Genomic DNA, 17,104 nt, shown 5'->3' on the forward strand with positions numbered 1-17,104 from the left:
TTGTTTTAGTGAGTTGAGCATTTTGCCTTATTTTTGAACAAACTAGAGCATAAATGAATAGATCACATGACTTTTGGAAAATGATTAAAAGGCTTAGAGTGTTGTCTTTTCCACTGAAATTCTCTCATATGTCTCTGCTTTTCTTTATCTGTCAACAAATGCACACATGTGTTGGTGGTAGAAACGTTACTGAATGGGTTTTCCTATATTGAATGGGCTACATAATATCTATATTTTCTTTTACATTTATATTCTCTGAGTTCTTTTATTAGGTCACTTTTCTTAAACGGATCCCCATCCCTCTATACCTTCCATGCAATTCTTCTGAAAAGTGCATAATCAAATCAGATTACAACATGACATACTAAACTAATACATGAATTGCTCTGATAAAATATATTTAATAATTGATTGCTAATTAAAGGAATTGAGATAAATTACATTTTAGTATTACCAAGTTCTAAAATCTTTGCAAAAATTTGCCTAAGGATTCAAATGAGATGGTGAGTTTAAAATACCTGGCACATAAGCAATATGTATGCTTTACATTTTAATATCCTTCTCCCATATTAAGTGTATATTCAAAATTCTTGTTTTATTGGAGTTAAAAAATGGTCTTAAAATACCATGGAAAGAAGTTAGCCATATACTTTCTATGTTATAAAATAAAAGGACAATATCTTGAAAGGATTAACTAGAGGGCCATTCACGTGTTCACAATATTAGCAATTGCAATATAAGATACATGCATATGGTAAGTAAAGAAAAACAGTGTGAAGATTTACCCGGTGGTCATTGTGAGGAGGCTGGGGTAAGAAATGCATAAAGTAATGAGAGACCAGTACACAAGAGAACAGCAAAGCACTAGGATAAGGATATTATAACATAAACTTTTAATGGATTTCTTATGGGTCACAGCACAGAAGGTAGAGATATTTTCCTCAATTTAATTAAACAAAAGGTCTGTGTCATAAAGTAATATATCAATTATCACCCAATCTACAGAAGGAAGGATGGGTATTGAAACCTTGGTGGATACAAGTAAAAGCTGCTGTTGTTTCCTTTCCTTTGCCAATGTCACCATTCTTGATAATATGTAGCTCTGTATTCATGTATTTACTTTGTATTCTGGTTTTCATCCCTGCAATTTCAGCCAAACACTATTTAAATTTCAGCTTGAACTTATTTCATGTGAATTTGTTTCATAATTAATGACATTAGCATTATTAAAACTTCCTGTTATCCTATATTATAATATAGTACTGTTACAATTAGCAAAATAATAATATTATTAGCATGCAAGAGCCATAGTTCCAATTTTAGTTTTAGTTTTATGAACGTTATATAGTTCAATTCTTGCAGCAGCTCTACTGGTAGCACTGTTGTTATCCCCATTTTACAGTCAAGGCTTGTGAGCAGAGAGAAATGCAGAACCTTGACCAAGATCACACAGCCAGAGGAGAACAAAAATATGAGTACAGACTGAGTCTTCTGTTCTGTCAAAGGAAATCTCAGTAGTTCTGATGCTATGTTTGTAGGAATTATTGGCAGGGCATCTTTTGTTAGACCTGATACTCTGAGACTGCTTCCAAAAGAGTCAGACAGTCATCACAGTAGAATTTGCAGTCAGTGAGGGCAGGAGTAAAGGAGAGATTAGCAGGAAGGAACAGAAAGGAGGTCACGGTTGCCTCAAGTAGAAGAAGAGTTATATGACAAAAGCATGAAGCAGATGACTGCCAAGACAGTGAACTCCATTTTTTCCACTGTTCTGCCCCTGGAAAATGGCTGGGCCATTTGATCAGGAAGAAAGAAAAGAATCATTGTCAGTCTTAATCATGTGGTAATCTGACAAGGCAAGCTGTGAAATGTGACTTCTGAACCAGTGTGTAATTGGTTTTATAAATAATAAAAAAAACTTTCCGTGGTATAAACTCTATCAGACAACCATGCTATATTTAGTCCATTTCACATTCTGTTCTAAAGTCACTTTACATATATTTTTTCTACTTTGGAGAAGTAGTGTGATTATTATTTTCTGCATCAGAAGTGTGGTGTCTGAAGACAAAAAATAATTTTTAAAACTTCCTTTCATCATTTTTCCCTAAATCTTCTTTTTTTAAAATTTCTAATGTCAGACGTAAATAATCCCTCAAAGGAACATAGAAATCAAAGAAAGTCTTGCTGGCATTGGAGAGTATCTAAATGCCGCAGGATATAAGAATAATGCCTAAAGTTGGTATTTACAAAACAGTGTATGATTGTTTTTAAATTTTTGCTTGAGCTGTGTTGCAAAACTTTTGGGAATTCAGAGTCCCTTTAGGTTTCTAGAGACACTTGATTTTAGTAATTTCAAGCCTAGCAGATTTGACCTTAAATATTTCCAGTTTACTTACATCTAAAATTTTTCTTCAATAAATTAAACCTATCAACATAAAGATTTTCAAGATAAGCATAGGTCAATATAAATACATTCCTTATAATGATTCTTTTTTATCAAGAAGCAGTGTGAACATATAAAAACAATTCACACGTGAGAGAGGCACATTCAGATGAAATTCTTATATCCATTAAAGTTCTTGCTCCAAGATTATTAGGGATGCTCCAATCAAGTATTTTCACCAGACTTTTTTTTTAATTTAATTTTTTATAAACATATAATATATTTTTATCCCCGGGGTACAGGTCTGTGAATCGCCAGGTTTACACACTTCACAGCACTCACCATAGCACATACCCTCCCCAATGTCCATAACCCCACCACCCCTCCCAACCCCACTCCCTCCATCAAACCTCAGTTTGTTTTGTGAAGTTACGAGTCACTTATGGTTTGTCTCCCTCCCAATCCCATCTTGTTTCATTTACTCTTCTCCTACCCCCTTAGCCCCCCATGTTGCATGTCCTCTCCCTCATATCAGGGAGATCATATGATAGTTGTCTTTCTCCGATTGACTTATTTCACTAAGCATGATACCCTCTAGATCCATCCATGTCGTCGCAAATGGCAAGATTTCATTTCTTTTGATGGCTGCATAGTATTCCATTGTGTATATATACCACATCTTCTTTATCCATTCATCTGTTGATGGACATCTAGGTTCTTTCCATAGTTTGGATATTGCAGACATTGCTGCTATAAACGTTCGGGCGCAAGTGCGCCTTCAGATCACAACGTTCGTATCTTTAGGGTAAATACCCAGCAGTGCAATTGCTGGGTCATAGGGTAGTTCTATTTTCAACATTTTGAGGAACCTCCATGCTGTTTTCCAGAGTGGTTGCACCAGCTTGCATTCCCACCAACAGTGTAGGAGGGTTCCCCTTTCTCTGCATCCTCGCCAGCATCTGTCATTTCCTGACTTGTTAATTTTAGCCATTCTGACTCGTGTGAGGTGATATCTCATTGTGGTTTTGATTTGTATTTCCCTGATGCCGAGTGATGTGGAGCACTTTTTCATGTGTCTGTTGGCCATCTGGATGTCTTGCTTGCAGAAATGTCTGTTCATGTCCTCTGCCCATTTCTTGATTGGATTATTTGTTCTTTGGGTGTTGAGTTTGCTAAGTTCTTTGTAGATTTTGGACACTAGCCCTTTATCTGATATGTGGTTTGCAAATATCTTCTCCCATTCTGTCAGTTGTCTTTTGGTTTTGTTAACTGTTTCCTTTGCTGTGCAAAAGCTTTTGATCTTGATAAAATCCCAATAGTTCATTTTTGCCGTTGCTTCCCTTGCCTTTGGCGATGTTCCTAGGAAGATGTTGCTGCAGCTGAGGTTGAGGAGGTTGCTGCCTGTGTTCTCCTCAAGGATTTTGATGGATTCCTTTCTCACATTGAGGTCCTTCATCCATTTTGAGTCTATTTTCCTGTGTGGTGTAAGGAAATGATCCAATTTCATTTTTCTGAATGTGGCTGTCCAGTTATCCCAACACCATTTATTGAAGAGGCTGCCTTTGTTCCATTGGACATTCTTTCCTGCTTTGTCGAAGATTAGTTGACCATAGAGTTGAGGGTCTATTTCTGGGCTCTCTATTCTGTTCCATTGATCTATGTGTCTGTTTTTGTGCCAGTACCATGCTGTCTTGAGGATGACAGCTTTGTAATAGAGCTTGAAGTCCGGAATTGTGATGCCACCAACTTTGACTTTCTTTTGCAATATTCCTTTGGCTCTTCGAGGTCTTTACTGGTTCCATATAAATTTTAGGATTATTTGTACCATTTCTTTGAAAAAAATGGATGGTCCTTTGATAGGAATTGCATTAAATGTGTAGATTGTTTAAGGTAGCATAGACATTTTCACAATATTTATTCTTCCAATCCAGGAGCATGGGATATTTTTCCATTTCTTTTGTCTTCCTCAATTTCTTTCATGAGTACTTTATAGTTTTCTGTGTATAGATTCTTAGTCTTTTTGGTTAGGTTTATTCCTAGATATCTTATAGTTTTGGGTGCAATTGTAGGTGGGATTGACTCCTTAATTTCTCTTTCCTCTGTCTTATTGTTGGTGTAGAGAAATGCAACTGATTTCTGTGCATTAATTTTATATCCTGACACTTTACTGTATTCCTGTACAAGTTCTAGCAGTTTTGGAGTGGAGTCTTTTGGGTTTTCCACATATAGTATCATATTATCTGTGAAAAGTGATAGTTTGACTTCTTCTTTGCCTATTTGGATGCCTTTAATTTCCTTTTGTGGTCTGATTGCTGAGGCTAGGACTTCTAGTACTATGTTGAATAGCAGTGGAGATAATGGACATCCCTGAGGTGTTCCTGATCTTAGCGGAAAAGCTTTCAGTTTTTCTGCATTGAGAATGATATTTGCGGTGGGTATCTCATAGATGGCTTTGATAATATTGAGGTATGTGTCCTCTATCCCTACACGTTGAAGAGTTTTGATCAGGAAGGGATGCTGTACTTTGTCAAATGCTTTTTCAGCATCTATGGAGGGGATCATATGGTTCTTGTTCTTTCTTTTATTAATGTGTTCTATCACATTGATTGATTTACGGATGTTGAACCAACCTTGCAGCCCTGGAATAAATCCCACTTGGTCGTGGTGAATAATCCTTTTAATGCACTGTTGAATCCTATTGGCTAGTATTTTGGTGAGAATTTTTGCATCTGTGTTCATCAAGGATATTGGTCTGTAGTTCTCTTTTTTGGTGGGATACTTGTCTGGTTTTGGGATCAAGGGGATGCTGGCCTCATAAAATAGTTTGGAAGTTTTCCTTCCATTTCTATTTTTGGAACAGTTTCAGGAGAATAGGAATTAGTTCTTCTTTAAATGTTTGGTAGAATTCCCCCGGGAAGCCGTCTGGCCCTGGGCTTTTGTTTGTTTGGAGATTTTTGATGACTGTTTCAACCTCCTTACTGGTTATGGGTCTGTTCAGGCTTTCTATTTCTTCCGGTTCAGTTGTGGTAGTTTATATGTCTCTAGGAATGCATCCATTTCTTCCAGATTGTCAAATTTGTTGGCATAAAGTTGCTCATAGTATGTTCTTATAATTGTCTGTATTTCTTTGGTGTTAGTTGTGATCTCTCCTCTTTCATTCATGATTTTATGTATTTGGGTCTTTTCTCTTTTCTTTTTGGTAAGTCTGGCCAGGGGTTTATCAATCTTATTAATTCTTTCAAAGAACCAGCTCCTAGTTTCATTGATTTGTTCTATTGTTTTTTTGGTTTCTATGTCATTGATTTCTGCTCTGATCTTTATGATTTCTCTTCTCCTGCTGGGGTTAGGGTTTCTTTCTTGTTCTTTCTCCAGCTCCTTTAGGTGTAGGGTTAGGTTGTGTACCTGAGACCTTTCTTCTTTCTTGAGAAAGGCTTGTACCGCTATATATTTTCCTCTCAGGACTGCCTTTGCTGTGTCCCACAGATTTTGAACCATTGTGTTTTCATTATCATTTGTTTCCATGAATTTTTTCAATTCTTCTTTAATTTCCTGGTGGACCCATTCATTCTTTAGAAGGATGCTGTTTAGTCCCCATGTATTTGGGTTCTTTCCAAATTTCCTCTTGTGATTGAGTTCTAGCTTCAGAGCATTGTGGTCTGAAAATATGCAGGGAATGATTCCAATCTTTTGATAACGGTTGAGACCTGATTTAGGACCGAGAATGTGATCTATTCTGGAGAATGTTCCATGTGCAATAGAGAAGAATGTGTATTCTGTTGCTTTGGGATGAAATGTTCTGAATATATCTGTGATGTCCATCTGGTCCAGTGTGTCATTTAAGGCCTTGATTTCCTTGTTGATCTTTCGCTTGGATGATCTGTCCATTTCAGTGAGGGGAGTGTTAAAGTCCCCTACAATTATTGTATTATTGTTGATGTGTTTCTTTGATTTTGTTATTAATCGGTTTATATAGTTGGCTGCTCCCACGTTAGGAGCATTGATATTTAAAACTGTTAGATCTTCTTGTTGGACAGTTCCTTTGAGTATGATATAGTGTCCTTCCTCATCTCTTATTATAGTCTTTGGCTTAAAATCTAATTGATCTGATATAAGGATTGCCACTCCTGCTTTCTTCTGATGTCCATTAGCATGGTAAATTCTTTTCCACCCCCTCACTTTAAATCTCGAGGTATCTTCGGGTTTAAGATGAGTTCCTTGTAGGCAACATATAAATGGGTTTTGTTTTTTTATCCATTCTGATACCCTTTGTCTTTTCATTGGGGCATTTAGCCCATTAACATTCAGGGTAAGTATTGAGAGATATGAATTTAGTGCCATTGTATTGCCTGTAAGGTGACTGTTATTGTATATTGTCTCTGTTTCTTTCTGATCTACTACTTTTAGGGTCTCTCTTTGCTTAGAGGACCCCTTTCAATATTTCCTGTAGAGCTGGTTTGGTATTTGCAAATTCTTTCAGTTTTCGTTTGTCCTGGAAGCTTTTAATCTCTCCTTCTATTTTCAATGATAGCCTAGCTGGTTATAGTATTCTTGGCTGCATGTTTTTCTCGTTTCGTACTCTGAATATATCATGCCAGCTCTTTCTGGCCTGCCAGGTCTCTGTGGATAAGTCTGCTGCCAATCTAATATTTTTACCATTGGATGTTACAGACTTCTTTTCCCGGGCTGCTTTCAGGATCTTCTTTTTGTCACTAAGACTTGTAAATTTTACTATTAGATGATGGGGTGTGGACCTATTTTTATTGATTTTGAGGGGGGTTCTCTGAACCTCCTGGATTTTGATGCTTGTTCCATTTGCCATATTGGGGAAATTCTCTCCAATAATTCTCTCCAATGTACATTCTGCTCCCCTCTCTGTTTCCTCTTCTTCTGGAATCCCAATTATTCTAATGTTGTTTCGTCTTATGGTGTCACTTATCTCTGAAATTCTCCCCAAGTAGTCCAGTAGCTGTTTGTCCCTCTTTTGATCAGCTTCTTTATTCTCTGTCATTTGGTCTTCTATATCGCTAATTCTTTCTTCTGCCTCATTTATCCTAGCAGTAAGAGCCTCCATTTTTTATTGCACCTCATTAATAGCTTTTTTTATTTCAACTTGGTTAGATTTTAGTTCTTTTATTTCTCCAGAAAGGGCTTTTATATCTCCCGAGAGGGTTTCTCTAATATCTTCCATGCCTTTTTCGAGCCCGGCTAGAACCTTTAGAATCGTCATTCTGAACTCTAGATCTGACATATTACCAATGTCTGTATTAATTAGGTCCCTAGCCTTCGGGGCTGCCTCTTGTTGTTGTTTGTTTTTTTTTTTTTTTTTTTTTTTTTTTTTGTGATGAATTTTTCCGCCTTGTCATTTTGTCCAGATAAGAGTATATGAAGGACTAAGTAAAATACTAAAAGGGTGGCAACAACCTCAGGAAAATATGCTTTAGCCAAATCAGTAGAGATCCCAAATCGTGAGGGGGGAGAAAGGGGATAAAAAGAAGTTCAGAAAGAAAAAAGAAAAAAACAATTAAAAAAAGAATACCAATAAAGAAAAAATATAAAAAGGAAAAAATATATATATTAGATAAACTAGTTAAAAGACGTTAAAAAAAGGGTAAAAGTTAAAAAAATTTAGCAGAAGAAGAGAAAAAAAATAAAAAAAAAATTAACTGCAAGGCTAAAGAATCATGGGGAGAAAGCCATGAGTTCTGTGCTTTGCTTTCTCCTCCTCTGGAATTCCGCTGCTCTCCTTGGTATTGAAACTGTACTCCTTGGTGGGTGAACTTGGTCCTGTCTGGGTTTCTTGTTGATCTTCTGGGGGAGGGGCCTGTTGTAGTGATTCTCAAGTGTCTTTGCCCCAGGCGGAGTTGCACCGCCCTTACTTGGGGCTGGGCTGAGTAATACGCTCTGGTTTGCTGGGTTTGCTTTCGGGAGCTTTTGTTCCCTGAGCGCTTTCTTTAGAGTTCCGGAGGGCGGGAATGAAGATGGCGGCCTCCCGGTCTCCAGCCCGAAGGAGCCGAGAGCCCGGGGTCCCACTCCTCAGTGCGCCCTCAGAGAACAGGGCCCAATTACTCCCGTCACCCTGGCCTCCGGCCACGCTCCGAGCTGACCGAGCCTGCTGCCGGTTCAAGGTAACCCCAAGCTGAGAGCTCACTCCTCGGCTGTCTCTGTAGCCGGCTTCCCTGTTCTAATACCTGAAGCTCTGCGACACTCAGACACCCCCGATCCTTCTGTGACCCTGCGGGACCTGCGGCCGCGCTGACCCCGCCTGGGCTTCACCAAAGTTAAGCCTCTGGAGTGATGTCCCTCAGCGGAACAGACTTTTAAAAGTCCTCATTTTGTGCTCCGTTGCTCTGCCGCTTGCTGGGAGCTGGCCCCTCCCCCCGCGGTCTATCTTCCCTTCGCTTTGGATTCACTTCTCCGCAAGTCCTACCTTGCAGAAAGTGGTTGATTTTCTGTTTCTAGAGTTGCTGTTCTTCTTCTCTTCGATCTCCCGTTGGATTTGTAGGTGTTTGCAATCTTTAGATAAGCTCTCTAGCTGATTTCCTGCTACCTGAAGTAGTCTCAGTCTGCTACTTCTCCGCCATCTTGACTCCTCCCTTTTCACCAGATTTTAAAACACATTTCATATATCATAGTAATCTTTCCAGGAGAAAATTAACAATTCATTAGATGGACTAAATCTATAATTATATATATTTTATGTATATAATTATATAATAGATGAGCTAAATCTGTGTTTTAACCATTCCCTTTCTGTCTGGCTCTAGTAGAATTATAGAAATTCTGGAAGGAATGAAGGCAAAGACCATAAAAATAAAGTATATAGATATTACTATAATCTTTATAAATACACCTTTAAAGGACAAATACTGATGTATTCTGATGCTACAGATGTAATTTAAAGAGGATAGGAAAATATACTACCTAGAAAAAAATTAAAAGATCAAAAGGATTTTATTTTCTTTAATGTGACTAAAACTATGTATGAATAGAAAGAACATTTATCACAATATATTGATATCAGATTTCTGCTGCAGGTAACTGATTTATCAAAAGAATTTCTTTCTCTCACCTAAACACAACAATGCCTTGGTTTTGAGCAATCCAGGATCACCGTGTAGCTTGATGATGTCATCCACATATCTGTACCTTGTGTCTTTTTATTCTCCCTACATTCATATGGAGGTTATGTCCTCATATTCACAAAATGATCTGGGATCTCTACTTTGCTACCACACTCCAAACAGAAAGAATAAAGAAGGATAAAGAGAGAGAAAATGCGCATGCTTGCTGACTCTACCTTTCAGTCAGGAGAACAATTAGGTTTTCTTGTAACCCAACCAGTAGACTCCAGTCATATCTTATTTGTCACAAGTATGTTGCATTTCCATTCATTATTTCATGGAAAACTAGGAAACTGTTGATCTGGGCCCTTTACTTCTCCAAAGAAATTTAGGATTCTAGCAATAAAGAATAAGGAAATGATGGATGTTATGAAGGCATATAATTGGATTTGACTCAAAAATAGCTCTCATCTGTAAGATTAAAAATATAAACAGAATGTGAAAACAGCAAACAAATTCATAAATACCTGCATGTGATGAAAAACATAATAGATTTTGTATGTCTTGGTATGTAAGTAAATTTCTCTTTCTTTTTAGTAGTCTCTTATCTTGATTTCATAGTTGATTATATTAAGTATTTTCTTCCTAATTTTAAAAATTGTTAGTCCTGACTTAAGTTGTAATTTTTGTTTTAGATACAAAGTAGGTAACATCTATTCCATCTAAAATAGTCCCCCCCCCCCCGGAGTATATCAATTATCTAATATTCTGTACATTCAAAAACATTGTATGTTACATTGGGTCACAATGAAAATATAGCATCAAACATGTTGCCATTTTAGTTACTTAATTTCCCTGAAACTTAGTTTCTTATAGACAAATTAAATTAAATACTAGATTATATGTTTTCATTTATCTATCTTACCTTTTTGTGGTAAGAATACTTAACTGGACATTATCATCTCAACACATTTTTAAGCGTACAGTGCATTATTTTCTACTTATAGGTACAGCAGTGTGCAAGAGATCTCTAGAGTTTATTCATCTTACTTTTGAAACTTTATGCCTTTTGATTAGCAATACTCCATTTCTTCCTCCCTCCAGCCTGTAGCAACCATCATTCCATTCTTTGATCCTATAAATTTGACTAATTTGGATAAATCATATAAATGGAGTCATACAATATTTGCCTTTTTGTGACTAGCTTATTTTCTTGATGTCTTCAAGATTCACCCATGTCATATACTGCAGAATGTCTTTCTCTTTAAAAATTGAGTATTATTCCATTGTCAGTATATATGATTTTTTCTTTGTCCATTCATCTATTGGTGAGCATTTAGATTTCTTCCACATCTTGACTATTGTAAATACTGATACCATGACTATTGTGAACAGAGCTCGTATCTATTTGAGATCCTGATTTCAATTCTTTTGGACACTAGACAGCAATGACTCATGAATTTGACACCAAAAACAAGAATAGCACAAACAAAAATAAACAAGTGAGACCACATCAAACTGAAAAGATTCTGTACAACAGAGGAAATAAATCAACAGGGTGAAAAGACAAGTAATGGAATGGGAGAACATATTTGTAAACTATATCTTGATGAAGTATTAATCTCCAAAATATGTAAGGAACACATGCAAATCACTAGCTAAAAAAATAATGACCCAATTTAAAAAATGGCTAAGTACTTGAGAAGTTATTTCTCTGAAAAAGACATACAAATGGCCGAGGATGTGGAGTAATTGGAACCTTTGAAGACTTTGGTGGGAATGAAAATCCATGCAGCCTCTGTGGAAAACAGTATGAAGGTTCATCCCCGTCCCCCCAGAAAAAAAAGAAAAATTTAAAGAGAACTACCTAATGATCCAGCAATTCCACTTCTGGGTATTTATCTAAAAGAATTGAATTGAATATTGATTTATATTGAATGTGCTCAATGTCTCTGAAATCTTATTAATTATTCATTTTTGAATAACCAAACTCTTCTATCATGCTGTCAGTCCTCTATATACTTCTCTTGGGAATATTGTGACACCATCCCAGAAAGCACATTAAGAGATTTATCTTCATGTTTTTGAAGAAAAATACAGAGACTTATTGAAGCTAAAATTCTGTACCAATCTTAAATATTATTATATCTCATGTTCATTGGAAAATATAAAAATACTATTTTACCTCTTGTTGTAGTCAGACATATAATAAATATTTGATATGTTGAATATTAAGAAGAAAAAAGACAGGGTTATGGAGAAAGAGAAGAAAACAGAAAAAAAAAGAGTAGGAGAAAATGAGAAAAAAGTAAATAGTTTTAGGAATTTTAAAAAAAAATTTTTGTACTTGGATGGTATTACAAATATTTAATTTTCAAACTCATTATTTATATGAGCACAAAGTTCATCTTTTGTTTTACTCTTGAATGGAAGTTCTCAGTCTTGCAAACAAGACATTTCTTTTGCTTTGCATTTTGACATGCACCTCTAAGCTTTTGAACACCCAACACTTTCGAAAGAGTGTAAGCATTCATATTTCAGCAAGATTTTAAAAAATTTATGTGAATTTAATGCCTTATGAATTATGCCATACCTTTGTATGTTTTGTATAATTTACTTTTTTGAGGATCTCATTTATTTATTTCACATCACTGTTACTGTAACAACTGATTACTGTACTATTTAGTTTTATGGCTTTTTTGATAAAGCTATCTCCAAATTACAGCATGTCTAGAACTTGTTGGATAATAATTTAACTTTCACTGTGAAGAAACAACATATTAGTTCTATCTTGGCAGATTTATATTGGCTTCTTCTTTCAACTAGAATTATCTCCAAGCTATTAATTCTGGAGGAATTTTATTTTTCTTTTGGTGATTAACTGGACTAGAATCCCCATATCTGTCAGGCTGTCCAGAGAAAAATATTATCTCTGCAACCTTACCTTTCTGATGAATGTTTTCGTGAATTATATTTTCAGCTAGAAAATGTGTGTCTCAAAGGCTTTTTGTTGTTGTTGTTGTTGCTGTTATTTTTTCATTTACTTTGGAACTCTCATCTTCATTAAACACAAAGTAAGAATTACTTTGTCATTCAGATTTTAAAAGAAAATTTCTACTACTTTGAGTATCACTAGATTTTCATATGCATTATCAAAATGATATGTTATGCTGAATGATTATTTTAGTTTGAGGGGTTTACTTAAACACAATATCATGACCTCAAATTAAATTGTGTTATGAGATATTTCACATGACGTACATATGCAGTCTTAATATACAGATAAACACATATTTGAAATCCAGGTTACATGTAAGTGAGGGAAACACCAATTGTCAAGCTCCTGAAACATTTTGTATGTCCAGAAATGTCTACAAGAACCACACTTAACCAGAGAATTGTGCCTTATTGCCTAGACAGAGTAATGGAGACTTAGGTTTATAAGAATGTTAGCCATATTTTTCTACTTTGTTTGCCTATTTTAGAGTATTCATGACTTTTGTTTCTCTTCCCTTTGAGCTCATTTAGATAAATATTTAGAGATCATGATAGAACGGATATGGCTTTATTATTGAATAATGGTTTAGCCCAAATTACAATTAGTTCTGGGTAAATCCTGTACAATGCAAACCTCATGTGAGCCTTTTTTCCCATTCTACTCTTTTTGGAAAAAAAAAAAAAGATTTCTATATTGAATAATGATAAAGAAGTGTGAGGAATTTGTCTACCTTCCCTTCAGAGATTGCCAAAAGAACATAGACAAGTGAGAGCAAGAAAAGTTGAATTACAAAAGTTATCAAAGGAGGCTTGCTGTACTAGCTTACAAAAATAAATAAATACATTAAAAAATAAAAGGTTGTTAGGTTTACTGAATTTATTATTTTTTTTAAAAAGATTTACTTATTTTAGAGAAAGTGAGTGTGTGTGCATAAGACCATGAGAGTGGCAGAGGAAGAGACTCTCAAGCCTACTCTGCTGAGCACAGAGGCTGACCCAGCTCCATCTCAGGACCCTGAGATCATGACCCAAGCCTAAACCGAGACTTGGACTTTAACCCACTGAGTCACCCAGGCAGCCCAGGTTTACTGAATTTCTCTATTTTGTCTATTCATGGTGCAAAAAAATGACAATTTTCTTCCATGATTCTGATATTTGTAAAGGTTGTAACATATCCTTGAACACTAGCACTGCAAAATGGTTGTACTATTTTGTCAGAAAATTTGTTCAAGATTCTATTCTGTTCTATTTATTTTGGATACAGGAATACACATTTGATCAAGTTTTTTTTGTTGCTGTTTTGTTTTTTGTTTTGTTTTGTTTTTATTTCTCTGAGCAAAATGCTTCTTTTTCTTGGATCTGGGAGATGTAATATACACGTTTATTCAAAATGGAGGCAGGACTAAGTGTCAGTTTTGTATCCTCATATATCATTCTGTTAATTTCTCTCTATTGTTTTGTTCTTTTTACTGCTGTCCCAATTTTGACACGGATAGGTGCTCACTCAGTCTGTAGCTGTTCATCTTCTGGATATTTTGGACAAAGTGCCCTTGATAGAATGTTGATCCGTCTAAATGGATGTCAGCCGAGAAATTAATATTGGGTTGGGTTTATACCCCTTTGTTATTCTTTCCTATTTTTCACATGACACACAAAGGAAGACTAGGCACTTCAGACTTTACTGAAGTTTGAGGAAACATGAAATTATTACTTAGATAGTAAAAAAAAAAGGAATTACATGTTAAATATCATTTATTTTATATTCTAAATAAATTGAATTATCTAAGTCAAACTACCATTCTCACAAATGCCTCTGCTGCAGACTTTGCACTTTGTCTTCAGGCTTGCCTGAGAGCTCTCTGAAATCTTTTAACCTCAAAAGGTCCCACCTAACACAGAAACCACCCTCTTTTCAATTTAGCTTAAACACTGTAATTTCTTCATCTCACAGTACATTTCCCTTAATTATTTGTTGCAGAATTTCTCTCAAGACACTCCAAAAAAGATTTTCAAAATGATAAAATGGACATGGATATGTATATCCAGGTCACTTTATTCTTCCAATAGGCCAGAAGGTAAATAATATGAAAGACAGATATACACGAATACACAAAACAACCCCAGTCCCAACTACACACAGACAGACATACACACACACATACACAACAGTCTCAAAGAAAAATATTCTTTAATATAATAAATATAATAGAATTCTCCACATGGAGGACTTAACATCTGATTATAAGACCCCTTATCAAAATAGAATTAGTTCCTAAAATGAATGTTTGTCATGAACAGCTATCTACCCTCTCTTGTAAATCATCCCATTTTTTTATAGATTTGAATTTTTATACCTGACTTTCAAATATAGTATCTAATAAATAGTATTTTCCTAAGTCTTTCCTGACCTAAGTTCTACCAGTCAGACCCACTTGCGCTTTGGCTTACTTGGGAGTTATTTAAGGGTAAAGATTCTGTCAAGGCATTTGTGTACTGAAGTGAGATGCTTTGAGGAGTCTGATATCAAAAGCATTAATAGAGATTATAGTAACATTTTATAGGAGTGTTAACCATATTTTTTCTATTTTTTTTTTGACTATTTCAGAATATTCATGACTTTTTTTTTTTTTTTTTTGTATACATGACTTTGCTTTCATCAAAGGTGGTTTATAGCACTGGCTTGCAAAACTTGAAAGAAAGAAAGAAAGGCAGAAAGAAAGAAAGAAAGAAAGAGAAATAAAGAGTTGTTAGGTTTACTGAATTTCTTTTTTAAGGCCTCTTCCTTTTGACCCCATTTGGATAAATACTTAGAGATCATGATAGAACCAATATGGCTCTATTATAGAATAACCAAATTATAATTAGTTCTGGGTAAATCCTGTACAATATAAACCTCATGCTGACCTTTTCTTCCACCCTACTCTTAAAAAAAAAATCAATTTCTATATTGAATAATGATAAAGAAATGGAAGGAAGCTGTCTAATTTCCTTTCAGAGATTACTAAAGGAAAACAGGTGAAAGAAAAAACAAGTATTTTGTCTCATTATCATATTTCCTGGGAGTTGTAGAGGTTTTATGAAAGTTGCATTATAAGATCACCAGTAGCAAGACAATGTTATCTTTCAAATCAGTTCATGGTGTTGGGGCACCTGGGTGGCTCAGTGGGTTAAAGCCTCTGCCTTTGGCTCGGGTCATGATCCCAGGGTCCTGGGATCGAGCTCCACATTGGGCTGTCTGCTCCGCAGGGAGCCTGCTTCCTCTTCTCTCTCTCTCTGCCTTCCTCTCTGCCTACTTGTGATCTCTGTCTGTCAAATAAATAAATAAAATCTTAAAAAAAAAATCAGTTCATGGTGTTAATTTAACTGTTACTTATTGAAGTTTTCAATGGGCCTTGTTTAGCTCAAATGATTCTGTGAGCAAATACATATTAATCAATTTATTTCTCAATCAGAATGTCTTGAATTGACTGCAAGTCAGAATCCTGACACAAGAATTTATTAATAAAATTATTTTAAGAAACAGATCAAGGGCACCTGGGTGGCTCCATTGGTTAAGACTTTGACTTCAGCTCAGGTCATGATCTGTGGGTCCTGGGAGCAACCCCTGGATCGGGATCCTTGCTTCTCCCTCCACCTCTCCTCCCACTTGTGCTCTCTCTCCTTTTTCTCTCTCTAATAAATAAAATCTTAAAAAAAAAAAAAAGAAAGAAAGAGATCATAATGAAAATGGAAACATGGATTGGTAAACTCATCTGGTTAAGTTTAAAAAATAGTTCTTATGAATAGCTGTAACCATGGTGGTCCATAGTATATAGTAGCAAAACATCTACTGAAATAATTTCCCATAGTTATTAAGAGTAAAGACCATTTTGAAACTGAGAACTTAGTTATCCAAATACATAGCCATTGTCATGAAACACTATAAAGACAAAAAAATAGAAGGTGGAGTGAACTGATTCTTCTGATTATACTGAGAACTGTAAAAAAAAAAAATGTAAATCACATGCCAGAAATTTAAAATTCTCAGCTCAAGGAAACTCAGTATTTAAATAAGAGCTCCAGATGAAATCACTCTTGTCTCATTATCATGGAGCTAAAATAGTTAAAGTAAATTTATAATTAGACTTTGTAGGTTATAAAATTATTATATTAATTGAATTTAACACCTTATCAGCTCCCTTACATGAAAGAGAATTTATTAGAAAAAATGAAATGTGAGAATTAATGGTAGAGACTTTTGGGGAGATTTGGAATTATGGGGATCACCCCAATTCCTAACCTGTGTTGAGACTCCTTTACTAGCTGAAGGATCCTTTCTTGCTTTGATAGAGGCAGATGCCTCTATCTCATTTGTGGACTTTGACTATTGCCCGAGGCAATTGCCTTCTGAGGGAAAGATAGCTGCCCTCATTTCTTATCTCTACCAACCTTCTTATTCAAACCTAAGCATTCAGAGGGTCCTCATTTTGATGTAAACCCTAAAGTTAAGGTACAGTATTATGCATTGTATTACTATCTGGTGAAATCAGTAGAGCCTCCAGTGGTTTAATCACAATTTCCCATTGCCACTTGACTCCAATGGATAAGGCCCCTTAGCCAACAACTCTCTTTGTTGAAAAGACAAGACAATTAAAACTATTTAAAAAATGTTATTTTTTAATAATAT

The sequence above is a fragment of the Lutra lutra genome, chromosome 3 (genome assembly GCF_902655055.1).
Source record: "Lutra lutra chromosome 3, mLutLut1.2, whole genome shotgun sequence".
NCBI classification, from domain to species: Eukaryota; Metazoa; Chordata; class Mammalia; order Carnivora; family Mustelidae; genus Lutra; species Lutra lutra.